The sequence below is a fragment of the Dermochelys coriacea genome, chromosome 6 (genome assembly GCF_009764565.3).
Source record: "Dermochelys coriacea isolate rDerCor1 chromosome 6, rDerCor1.pri.v4, whole genome shotgun sequence".
Taxonomy (NCBI): domain Eukaryota; kingdom Metazoa; phylum Chordata; order Testudines; family Dermochelyidae; genus Dermochelys; species Dermochelys coriacea.
In genome coordinates this window covers 17,570,510-17,582,629 of record NC_050073.1, presented here as the reverse complement: position 1 = coordinate 17,582,629, position 12,120 = coordinate 17,570,510, and the positions used below count along the sequence as shown (strand labels likewise).

Below are 12,120 nucleotides of genomic sequence, written 5' to 3'. Positions count from 1 at the left end.
CACACAGAGAACAGACACACATGCAGCCGAACATCTAACCACATCCCCTTCTGCAGGTTTATACGTTGTACATTAAAGGGGATATACTGCAGGATAGTGCTTTGGTAACTGAGGAGCAAAGAGGCCCAGGAAAAGGTTCTGATTGTATCTCACAGCTGCTTAAGTCCTTACATTTACAAGGGTCTCCACAGCTTACAGACTCCCACTTTTATTAAAAACCTTTAACAGCAGCTAATTATTTTCAGAGAAGATGCTGATCAGTCTGTTAATGGCTCTGAACTTCTGCCAGGAAGAACGCTCCTCAACTCACACATAAGGACCCTCCCCTGCCCCAGCTTTCTATGGCTCAGTATCATTCAATACAACCCAAACCCAGCTTCAGATACAGACAAGGAATGTGGCACCGTGATGTAGCAGAGGCCTGTAACACAGCTGGCTGATATAAGCCGCATTCACCTTGCTCATTTCTCAGACTCAGATTTTAAATACATTAGCGACAACGTCGCTTGAAGTTCTTCTCTTCTTCCATGCCCACTCTGCTCCTGCAAAGATGCACCCAGGAGGGGGTGCTGCAGTTGTAATTTCAACAGCATACACTGGCACCTACATCTTTTTTGCACCTCTAGGAGCAGCATCAGTGAACGAATGGGCCAACATCTCTTTCAATGCCCTTCCTCCCTTGAGTACACGCTCTGTACACTCAGCCCCCTGAGGGGACATGAGAAAAGTGCACTGAATATCTTACGCATCTGGGGTGGGGGAAGGGGGGAGAGAAGAGAAAACAAAAGCAGACTTTGCACATTTAATATTAGGCTCCAGCACCAGATTTAAAAAAAAAAAAAAAAAAAAAAAAAAAACAGCATCTAATGCCAAGCAGCTACTTTGTTCCCAGCTTTCAGCTCTGTTTGTTCCTACAGATCATAGATACTGTTGCCAAGATCAACCCACAGGTCTGGCTAACACCCGCTCTGGTGCTGCATTTACTGTATGTCTCATTCCATTTTTCCCAGTGGCCAAGGTGCAACACACAATGACAGTAGCATAGGTGGGTGACCCAACTCCACTGGGCAAAAGGGGAAACTTTGTTATTAGCCTCCATAGCATGTACTATCCTATACCAGAATTGCCCTGCTGGATCAGATTGATGGCCCACCCTGTCCAGTATCCTGTCTCCCATACTGAACAGCATAGGTGCTAACTTTTTACTTTTCCTGGGGATGCTTCGCCCCAAGGCTCCAGCCCCATGGCCCTGCCCTTTCCGACCCCTGCTCACCCACTATTTCCCCCCCCCCATGGGTGCTCCAGTCCCAGAGCGCCCCCGAAGTTGGAGCCTATGCTGGGCAGGACCAGCTGCATCAAAGGAAAATGCAAGAATGGAATAACCTTAGCTCATGTGGATAGTGGTTGGCGTGTGCCCTGAAGCAGAAGATGACAGCTACATTTTATTATATGCCTCTGAGACCCAAAAGCACTTTCAGTCACCCACAAGGATTATTTTAGAGTAGTATGTTAGAGTAGAACCAAGCAGCAACATCACACAACAGTTTACAGCAGAAAGTGAAGAATCCTATCACCTAGACCTGCAAGGGGAATTTAGGGTGGAAATGAGAATGGCGCTAATCAAGGCACAATATGGCTGTGACACCAAAGTGAAGGCCATGACTCTTGCATAAAGTGCCACAGGGTCTTTAATAATCATAGTCCTGCTGCCTTTCCTTTGCTGTGCAGTAGTTTATTACACAGTACCCAGGGCACGGGGTTAATGTGAGCGACTGAAGTAGCTTCCTCTGCATGTCAAGCTGCTGAGATCATGACCAGAACAATCCAACATGCTGGTAAGAGCAGGTTACTGGTAAAGACTTAGGCACCAGGATGGAGCAGGAAACGAGAACATACTGTCACTTATGCTCTTAAGAGAGCTCTGACACTTCTAAACAGGGGCTGGGTGCGAACTCACTTAGCGTCACAGGGAATGAAGACCTAAGACTCTAGCTGCTCTTCTGCCAAGGAACCTCATTCTCAGTCTGCAGTTCCCCATCCCTTCCAGGCCTTGTCCCATACTCCAGGTGAGTGAACCCCGACTCAGGGCACCATGATGGGGGGGGGGCATTTCCCCAAATAGAGAAGTTTGCAACCCCCCATCCAGGATGGCTATGTACACACAGTCATCGGGCTCCCAGAAGGGCACATATGTGGGAGGAAGGGAAAGCATGGCCATGTTACAAAGTAGGATTTGCTTCATTTATTAGGCTTGGTTGCAATCAGAACGTGCGGCAGGGAAAGGAACACATGGGGTTTAAGAGATTAAGAGGTGTAGGTGGGTCCCAACAGCTGAGAGGACACAGGAGGGGGGGGAGCGGAAGGGAGATCAACCTTCAGGTTCCTGAAGTTTTGAAACTGTCAAGACTAATAATTTCCTGGTCTTGGTGGGAGCCCATTGGGACTGCTATGGTCGGGAGAGGCCTGACTTATTGGTTGAGCACCCCGATTCATTCTGGCTGACACCAATCCTCTAATCTAACTTGTCTGGGACACATGGCCCAGCTGCAGCAGCAGCCCCTGGAGGTAACTGGGCATTGAGACTAGAAGTAGGTAGATAGTAGAAGGCTCTTGACTCCCATAAGTAATTGGGTGGGTGGGTGACATAGGAGATGGGGGAGCAAAAGCAAAGAGAGAATAGCAGAAATGCCGACAGGAGTTTGCAGGGCATGGAGCAAGAAAGGGGAGATGTGCAAGTGCAGCTCTTTTCCTTTCCGATCCCACGCTTTCTTCAGCTTGTGTGTGTTACCTATAGGAAGTGCTGCACTGTATTGCATGCACTGGACTCTACCTGCTACAAACTAACATGCCATAGGGATGAGGGCAGTGGGGACAGCACCACAGCTGGAAGCCAGGTGAGGAAGCTACAATGAGATGCATGGAGAGATCTTACAGGACCGTTTGCTTTCTGCTAATATTGCTAAAAGACGCACGGAGGGTGGAGATATCCAGCCAGCTGTTTTCCTTCCCAAAAACTCTCTCACTGAGAAGAGTTTTAAAGTAACACGCACATTTCCTATAACACACATACACATATTTAGCCAGAGGCAGAATGAAGTAGCTCCCTGCAGCAAGCAAGGGCCAACATTTTCAGAATTAGAGATTTTTAGGTACCTCGATTTTTGGCCACCTAGCTTGGGACATCATAAAGGGGACGACTTTTCTGAGGGTGAGCAAATACATACTTGAAGACTCTAACGTTCTCACAGAGTGAGCAGCTACAGCAATCGAGCTACAATTATTATTAGCTTCATATAATCCAATCTGCCTTTTGAGAGCCATATTAGCCCTGCATCAGCCACCCAGGTCAGAAACATTGTTCTGCTCGCCAAAGAAAGGTGGCAGCTTCTCTCCATCCCCTCCCAAAGAATCTCTCATTTAAGCCTAGAAAGGCCACACTGGAAATGTCCCTTGTGGAGCCAGGATTTAGACAGGAAGCACCTTATACTTTAGGAGAGGCAATGTTAAGTGTGTCAGCATAGCACCAGGCTGAGTGGGAACGTGCCTGCACTCAGGCAGGTTCTGTAAATCATTTTCAGTCTGGGGAGATGGGGGTGGGGGAAGAGAACTAACACCCAGAGAAACAGCGCAGGCTGCATCTAGACAAGGGGGAGAGAGAGAGAGAGAGAGAGAGAGAGCCTGTGCTAGCAAAGGTCATCACCACAGTTACTGTATTTGATCAGGTTTCAGAGTAGCAGCTGTGTTTATCTGTATTTGCAAAAAGAAAAGGAGTACTTGTGACACCTTAGAGACTAACAAAAAAATAAATGTGTTAGTCTCTAAGGTGCCACAAGTACTCCTTGTATTTGATCAGCAAGAGCAGACAGTGCTGTGCAGGGAGATCTGGGCCTGCCAGAGAGCCTGGCGGAGGTGAGACACCCACAGTCTCAGGCTGCACTTTGATTACAAAAAAACACTGGTTTCATGAGAGCAATACAATATCACCCCCCTGGCCAGCACACTGCAAGGATGCTGGTGACCATGAGTGCTGTTGCCACACATTTTGCATGATAATGTTGTCTCAGAGATGTGCTCTGAGCACAGCTCTAGAAGCCAGGAACTTGGTTGTTCTTATCTTAGATCTAACACTGACTTTGCAGCTGCTTTAGGCAAGTTACTTAATTTGTCTGCCTCAGTTTCCTTATCCATAAAATTGCAACAACACTTCCCTATCTTGCAGGCACGTCAGCAGGCTTAAGCGTTTGCAAAATGTTTTGAGGATGGCAAGTGCCATACAAATGCTCAGGACGGGATGCCCACAAGGTGGTTCCTTTAACCTCCACAACCCCCAGAACAGGGTGCAATCAGGCCAATTTTGCTATTAGGGAGTTCATCCTAAACAGTGCTCTACTCCCTCTATCCTGGCTGCACAGAGATTAAACCATTAGAACAAGCATTTCTGAAATACACCTGGCCTCTGCAGAAACTCAACACCCAGGGGAAGGGAGACTTTGCTGCCCACCCACTCTGGCAAAGAGGGCATGGGGTAGGAATTGAGAGCACGAGGGGTGCAGCTGAACTGAGCAGAGCAGGAATGAGTGAATGCAGAACCAGCTTGAGAACCCTGAGAGCTCAGAGGAAGAGCCTAGAGAAGAGGAGAATGAGGTGGGGAGGACTGTAACATGTGGTAACTTATCCCAAAACTACAGCAGGGCTGCAAGGCCTTTGTACCAGTGGGAGTGGAAAGTCTCATGGTGACTCTGGGAGACTGAACTAATAGGCTCTTTTGGACTTCTCTCTTGCCTTTCAAGACACCAAACACAGGGAGACATGGACTAATTGATCTGGCACTGTAAAGTGGCCTGCTAGAGAACACTCAGAAGCTGTTTCAGAAGCTTACACAAATAATACACAACAATTTCAGGTCAGGCAGTGAAGAATATTGAAACTATGGAGGGAAAGGGCAGTGGTATGAGAGGGGTCAGAAGCTGCAGATCTCAAAAAGCAGCTTAGCTCTCCTGGTCACAGTGTGGTAGTCTGTTACCACAAGAATCTGCTGAGCTCAGTAGCGTTCACTTCCGTAACAGAAAAGTACTATTCTCTTTACTGCTGGAGGCACTGGGTTTGTTAATCATGTTGATTTACAGTAGTGCCTAAAAGTGCCACCCACGAACACAGACCCATTGGGCTAGCAACGTATCAACACAAGTAGAAGATGTGACATTTGACAGCCTACATTATACAAAGAGGTCAGCATAGATTAAAGTCAAAAAGGCACCACTGTAATCAAAGTCTATGAAACCTTATTACGTTTATTAGATCAACTAGAGCTGCAGATCAGTCACCGCACACAAAAGCTGCGCCCATTTTGCCCTGAATTCCACTTTCCCTAGCCTATGGCAAGAGGCAGGTTAACAGCAGCCAGGGTGGATAAAAATCAATTATTTTTAAAAAAATAAATTTTTTTTATTTAAATTGGATTTTTTGGATAAAATGCTTTGAGGAAAAATCCTATCTAAAGATAGTTTTAATTAAGATACATTATAGCTCAAAGATATCATGGAATAGGGATTATAAATTCTAATTTTATAGCATGAGACAATATATTCATGTAATGTTTAAGAAAAGTTTTGTAAATGAGTTCCAATAGTTCATGGATTACGGACCCAATCTTATGGGGTTCCAGGGGCTTCCGTATAGATTATTTAGGTTAATCTTTCTATCTATCCAATGGGACTCAGTGCTTAGTCTAGAAGATACCATCAGAAATGTTTAGTTTGCAGTTCTCAAACTGTGGATTTGTCTCTCCAGAAATAACATACTTGTTAAGAGCAAAAATGTTTTAAAATAAAAAATAATATATAGAGGGGAGAAATAACAGACCTTAACCCTATTGTCCCTGTGCAAATTTGTGTACACAGAGTCAATCCCTTCCCTCTCTCTAAAAGTGCAAAGTTTCAAAAAATTCAATGAACGGAAGATTGTTGGGGGCAGAATAGATCTGGACAAGGAGAAAAAGTCTGGAGATAAATGTGAGAAGGGAAGGACAGGCAATAGAAACAAAAGTGAAACCGTTTGAGCAGCATATTCCAGAATGCACTTTTATGTAGAAATCTATGATTAAATCGAATCTCCCTGACTAAATCAAATCCACCCTGACAGCAGGATTATGGTAACCCACAGGGCCTAAAGGCAAACTATATGCTAGGTGCTATAAGGTGTTGTCTTCCTACCTTCACTGCAAACTAATACCCAGGGGCTGAGGTTTTAACTCAGAAAGGGCTTTTCCGAGTCTCCTCCATCTATAACAACCATTTTTAGTGATGGCAAAGTCCAGGGGCAGGGACGGGGCAGACCTTTCTGCTCCGTCTTCATGTTGATTTAAACAATTGAGAGAACTTTTGGTCTGCATGTTAACCAGATGGTATTTGTCACACTAGAAGCCTCCCTCAGAACTTAGGCCACCGTTAAAACATCATGGACTGCAGAAGTCAGTTTTCTGCAACTGGGGTCCCAAATGGTTGTCTTGTATGGCATAACTTTAGCAAAACTTCTGACAACACTCATCACCTCTGTAACCTTTCATTAAACCCTTGATCCATGGGAAGGGCTGATCTTTAGCACCTTGTGAAACCCAAGAGCAGGGGCGGGGGGGAAATAAGTTACAGGGTTTTTAATAGGGCATCCAGAGGTTTCTCTGTTAAATATACTCCTCAATACCAACAAGCTACTGCAATGGCATGGATTCATGATCAAGGACTTCTATGTTCAAGACATCTTGAAGGCTGTCTATCCTTTTCACTAGATGCCATGAAGCAAAGCCTGTGGGGGAATGCTCTGCATGTCAAGCAACAGGGTGGTGCAGCTACAGTAACACCCAGCCAGCACAGCTCCTGCCAGTTTCAAAATGGGAGACAGGAGGAACAGATAAGCAGAAGGTAGCAGCACGTGGAGCAGCACAGTTGATTGGATTTCCTGCTAATTATCTTCTCTCTTCCCCACCCCACCCCCCAGCTCACTCCAGGGCTTTCACCAGTATTTCAACCTAAAGGCCAAATCTTATTTATCCAGAAGGGGAGCCTCAGACAAGCCAGAAGGGAAGAGAGAGAGAGAAGCTCTATGCAACAAAGTCAAGAGAGGACACAGGACCCCCGGGGCAAGGCAACCCCTAGGGATCTGCTAGCGATAGAGGAAGTCGTGTTTTTAAAAAAAGGCAACCACGACATAGAAAACTCGCCTCTCAGGAGGGAGGAAAATGGTTGGGCGATTAAAGCCCTAGAGCTGGCCACAGGTGATCGCCGACAACGTGCGCGCCCTGGGGCAAGTCCCTAAACTGCTTTATGCCTCCGCTGGCTCTGGAGAAATGAAAAAGGGGAAAAGTCTGGACTTCGCACGAGGCATCGCCTAGGCTGCATGGAAACTCGTGGCCTTCCAGGGACCAGCGGGGCACTGCCCCAGGGGTTGGGATTTATGCCGCTCTTGGCGGGGGACGCTCTGAAGTCACTGTCTGAGCCAGCAGCCTCTTGAGTCACGAAGTGGTGAAAAGAAAAGGGGAAAAGAAACCACCCCCAACCCACGTCGTTTTTGCACCTGGCCGAGTTCGGGATTGTTGCAGTTCCAAGCGCCAGCGAAAGCTGCCTTGCAGCAGGGAGAGCTCGGCTCTTCCCAACCAGCCCTTTCAAAAGCTGGAGGCTAGAGACCCTTGGCAAGGCGAGGAGCTGGCGGGGGGCGGAAGAAGAGTTTAGCCCCCCCCCCGTAAACAACACGCGTCTTGGGTTGCCAGGAAACGCAGCCCCCCCCCCGCCCCAACAATACCCAGCTCGGGGGAAATCCCCGGGAAGCGTTTCACGTGCCCATCGCTGACTAAGCCCAACAAACCCAGGCTCCGCTCCTCCTCTGCTAGCCCTGCGAAGGGGGGGCGGGGGGCTTCCTTTGTTGCTGCTGTTCACGGGCGCCTCCCCGCGCCAGCAGCTCCTCGCCTTGGCCATTGCGCGCTTCTCCCCTGCAGACAGAGCCCGTCCGCCTCCCTTTACCTGCTCCCGGCGAGCCGAGTCCCGAACCCGGGAGCGAGTCCGACCTTCCCTCCGGCAGAGCTGCCGCGGCAGTGAAACCGGCAGAGCCAGCCCAGCTTTGCAGCCGCTGCTCCAGACCCCTCCCAGTCCCCGCAGATCCAGCCAGCAGCTGCTCCAAGGCTTAACTGTTTGAATAAACTCTGCTCTTTCTCGCCCAGAGACCCCTAGTGGGCAGAGGGACTATAACTGCCTAGGTTTCAGAGTAGCAGCCGTGTTCGTCTGTATTCGCAAAAAGAAAAGGAGGACTTGTGGCACCTTAGAGACTAACAAATTTATTAGAGCATAAGCTTTCGTGCGCTACAGCTCACTTCATCGGATGCATTGGGTGGAAAAAACAGAGGGGAGATTGATACACACACACAGAGAACATGAAACAATGGGTGTTACCATACACGCTGTAAGGAGAGTGATCACTTAAGATGAGCCATCACCAGCGGGGAGGAGGAAAACCTTTCGTGGTGATAATCAAGGTGGGCCATTTCCAGCAGTTAACAAGAACATCCGAGGAACGGTGGGGTAGGGCGGGAGAAATAACGTGGAGAAATAGTTTTACCTTGTGTAATGACCCATCCACTCCCAGTCTCTATTCAAGCCTAAGTTAATTGTATCCAGTTTGCAAATTAATTCCAATTCAGCAGTCTCTCGTTGGAGTCTGTTTCTGAAGTTTTTTTGTTGAAGGATAGCCACTCTCAGGTCTGTAATTGAGTGACCTGAAATACTGAAGTATTCTCCAACTGGTTTTTGAATGTTATAATTCTTGACGTCTGATTTGTGTCCATTTATTCTTTTACATAGAGACTGTCCAGTTTGACCAATGTACATGGCAGAGGGGCATTGCTGGCACGTGATGGCATATATCACATTGGTAGATGCACAGGTGAACGAGCCTCTGATAGTGAGGCTGATGTGATTAGGCCCTATGATGGTGTCCCCTGAATAGATATGTGGAGAGAGTTGGCAACGGGCTTTGTTGCAAGGATAGGTTCCTGGGTTAGTGGTTCTGTTGTGTGGTTGCTGGTGAGTATTTGCTTCAGGTTGAGGGGCTTTCTGTAAGCAAGGACTGGCCTGTCTCCCAAGATCTGTGAGAGTGATGGGTCATCCTTCAGGATAGGTTGTAGATCCTTGATGATGCATTGGAGAGGTTTTAGTTGGGGGCTGAAGGTAATGGCTAGTGGCGTTCTGTTATTTTCTTTGTTGGGCCTGTCCTGTAGTAGGTGACTTCTGGGTACTCTTCTGGCTCTGTCAATCTGTTTCTTCACTTCAGCAGGTGGGTATTGTAGTTGTAAGAATGCTTGATAGAGATCTTGTAGGTGTTTGTCTCTGTCTGAGGGGTTGGAGCAAATGCAGTTATATCGTAGAGCTTGGCTGTAGACAATGGATCATGTGGTGTGATCTGGATGAAAGCTAGAGGGATATAGGCAGGAATAGCAGTCAATAGGTTTCTGATATAGGGTGGTGTTTATGTGACCATCGCTTATTAGCACCATAGTGTCCAGGAAGTGGATGTCTTGTGTGGACTGGTCCAGGCTGAGGTTGATGGTGGGATGGAAATTGTTGAAATCATGGTGGAATTCCTCAAGGGCTTCTTTTCCAGGGGTCCAGATGATGAAGATGTCATCAATGTAGTGCAAGTAGAGTAGGGGCATTCGGGGATGAGAGCTGTGGAAGCATTGTTCTAAGTCAGCCATAAAAATGTTGGCATACCGTGGGACCATGCAGGTACCCATCGCAGAGCCGCTGATTTGAAGGTATACATTGTCCCCAAATGTGAAAGTTATGGGTGAGTAGCAGCCGTGTTCGTCTGTAGCTGCAAAAAGAAAAGGAGGACTTGTGGCACCTTAGAGACCAACAAATTTATTTGAGCATAAGCTTTCCTGAGCTACAGGTCACTTCATCGGATGCAGCCTATTGTGCTCTGGAAGCAGAGCAGCTCGGTGTAAGCTTGAGAACTTGTCTCTCTCACCAACAGAAGTTGGGCCAATAAAAGTTATAACCTCACCCACCTTGTCTCTCTAATAGCCTAGGACTCACATGGCTGTAACAACACTGCACTCAGCACCACAGAGACAGTGAATCCCTAGTCAGAGAATAAGAACATAAGAAAGGTCATACTGGGTCAGACCAAAGGTCCATCTAGCCCAGTATCCTGTCTTCCCATAGTGGCCAATGCCAGTTGCCCCAGAGGGAGTGAACCTAACAGGTAATGATCAAATAAGACACACCCCTCTTTCTGTTTTAATTTAAACATTTTTTTATTCAAAAGACCAAGGCAAACTGGTCGTTGAAAGTTACCAGCTACTTCAGCCTCAAGAAAAGTCAGCTGTACAACAAAACATTTGTTCTGCGTTGTGTGTGTCCACATGTGTACCTGCACACATTTTTCTGCCACATTCCTAAGTGGCCAGTACACTGAGACGATCAGACTTAACCCTCCAAACAGCTGGAGAAGGGAGGGGGCAGGAGAAGATAAAGAAGAGATGGGAGGAAAATGCTTAAGCTGTGATTTTGGACACACATTGACAGCAGTGGTGGGTGCCCAATCGGAGCCACCAGCATTCAGCACTTCAGAAAACTTTCTGAACCCTGTAAGAACCTGATAACCTATATACTCCTGTGTGCAATATTGCCAACTGCAGGAGCTCAAATGTCAAGAGTCAGGCCCCCAAAATTGAGGGGTGTTTTTGTTGTTTTTAAAGAGAGATTGTGGTTTTGGGTCTGTTCAGTGACCCTCCCCGTAGGCCTGGCAAGAACAGTATTGCCAACTCTCCCAAAGTTTATAGAGTATCAATTTTTACATGCACGCACACACACACACCCCCCACAGGAGCTCTACCTGTGTGCCCATAGGGCTCCTCACTTTTCCCCAAGTCCCAAGATTCCAGTTAATTCTGCACCCCAACTCTGTCACCCTCACCCCAAGACTTATTCACCCCATGTGACTCTCTGTACCTCAGGGGGACACCCCCATATTCATCTTTATAAAATGATTATGTAGTATCCAATGCAAAGTTTGTCATGTTGGGTGTCTTCAGAAGGCTCATAATGAATGTACTGAGCATGGTTGTTATAGTAACTGTTACAGTAAGGTTATAATTTCATGTATATAGTTATGAGGCTGAAAATATATCCTCCTGGCTTAAAGTAAGCCCCTGCAAAAACTGTCCAAGAACAGGGAGGCAGTTCACACCTCATCAGGGTATGGATGGGACAAACCCAGCCCAGCCTCACAGGAACAATGGACACTGGTTTAGGCAGCAACAAAAGAATCTGTTAGACCCTCGAGGGAGTCACCCCCTTCCTTTGGTCAGTTTGGGACTGCAATCAGGTAATGCTCACCTGCCTCTGAGGGGCGGCACACCACACACGCAACGCCAGGAGGAAAGAAAGGACATGATAAAAGGGAGAGATTTTGCCATGCTCTCTCTCCCACCTACATCTACAGAAACCTCCACCAAGGGACTGAAACACTGATCAAAGGGGAGAGCCTGACTGAAAAGTAACCAGCCAGCCTGTGGTTAGAAGCATCTAAGTTTTTAAGGACATTGAAAGTGTTAAGAGCAGCTTAGACTGCGTTTTGCTTTTATTTCATTTGACCAAATCTGACTTATTATGCTTAGATTTTAAGTGATTATTAAGTCAATCTTTATAGTTAATAAATCTGTTTATTTATTCTACCTGAAGCAGTGCCTTTGGTTTGAAGTGTGTCAGAGGCTCCCTTTAGTATAACAAGCCTGGTACATATCACTTTCTTTGTTAAACTGACAAACTTCTATAAGCTTGTGGCATCCATACCTGGACACTGCAAGACAAAGGTTCCTTGGGTTGTGTCTGGGACCGGAGATATTGGCTAGTGTCATTCACTTGTAAGTAGCTGGGAGCTGCTTACATGCCAGAGGCTGTGCATGAACAGCCCAGGAGTGGGGGGTTCCTCACAGCAGAGCAGAGCAAGGCTGGCTCCCAGCATCAAGGAGTGGAGTGACTTAGCAGATCACCGGTCCAGATAAAACTAGAGGGGAACTTCACACCCCACCAACCCCCACACCAATGCTGGCTATCCCCTTCCTTCAGT

At 47.1% G+C, this 12,120-nt stretch overlaps 1 protein-coding gene across 4 annotated transcripts in view; it reads right to left on the bottom strand.

Moving 5' to 3' along the window:
• The window catches only part of CD151 (CD151 molecule (Raph blood group)), a 62,514-nt gene extending 54,311 nt beyond the window's left edge, over window positions 1–8,203 (bottom strand). The window contains exon 1 of one of the 4 annotated variants that reach the window (XM_038404944.2): window positions 8,013–8,203. The gene's annotated coding sequence lies outside the window, so the exon portion shown is untranslated. The remainder of the gene's footprint in view (window positions 1–8,012) is intronic. The other 3 variants (XM_043517849.1, XM_043517848.1, XM_038404945.2) reach the window with 3 other exon arrangements.
• Window positions 8,204–12,120: the final 3,917 nt, after the last annotated feature.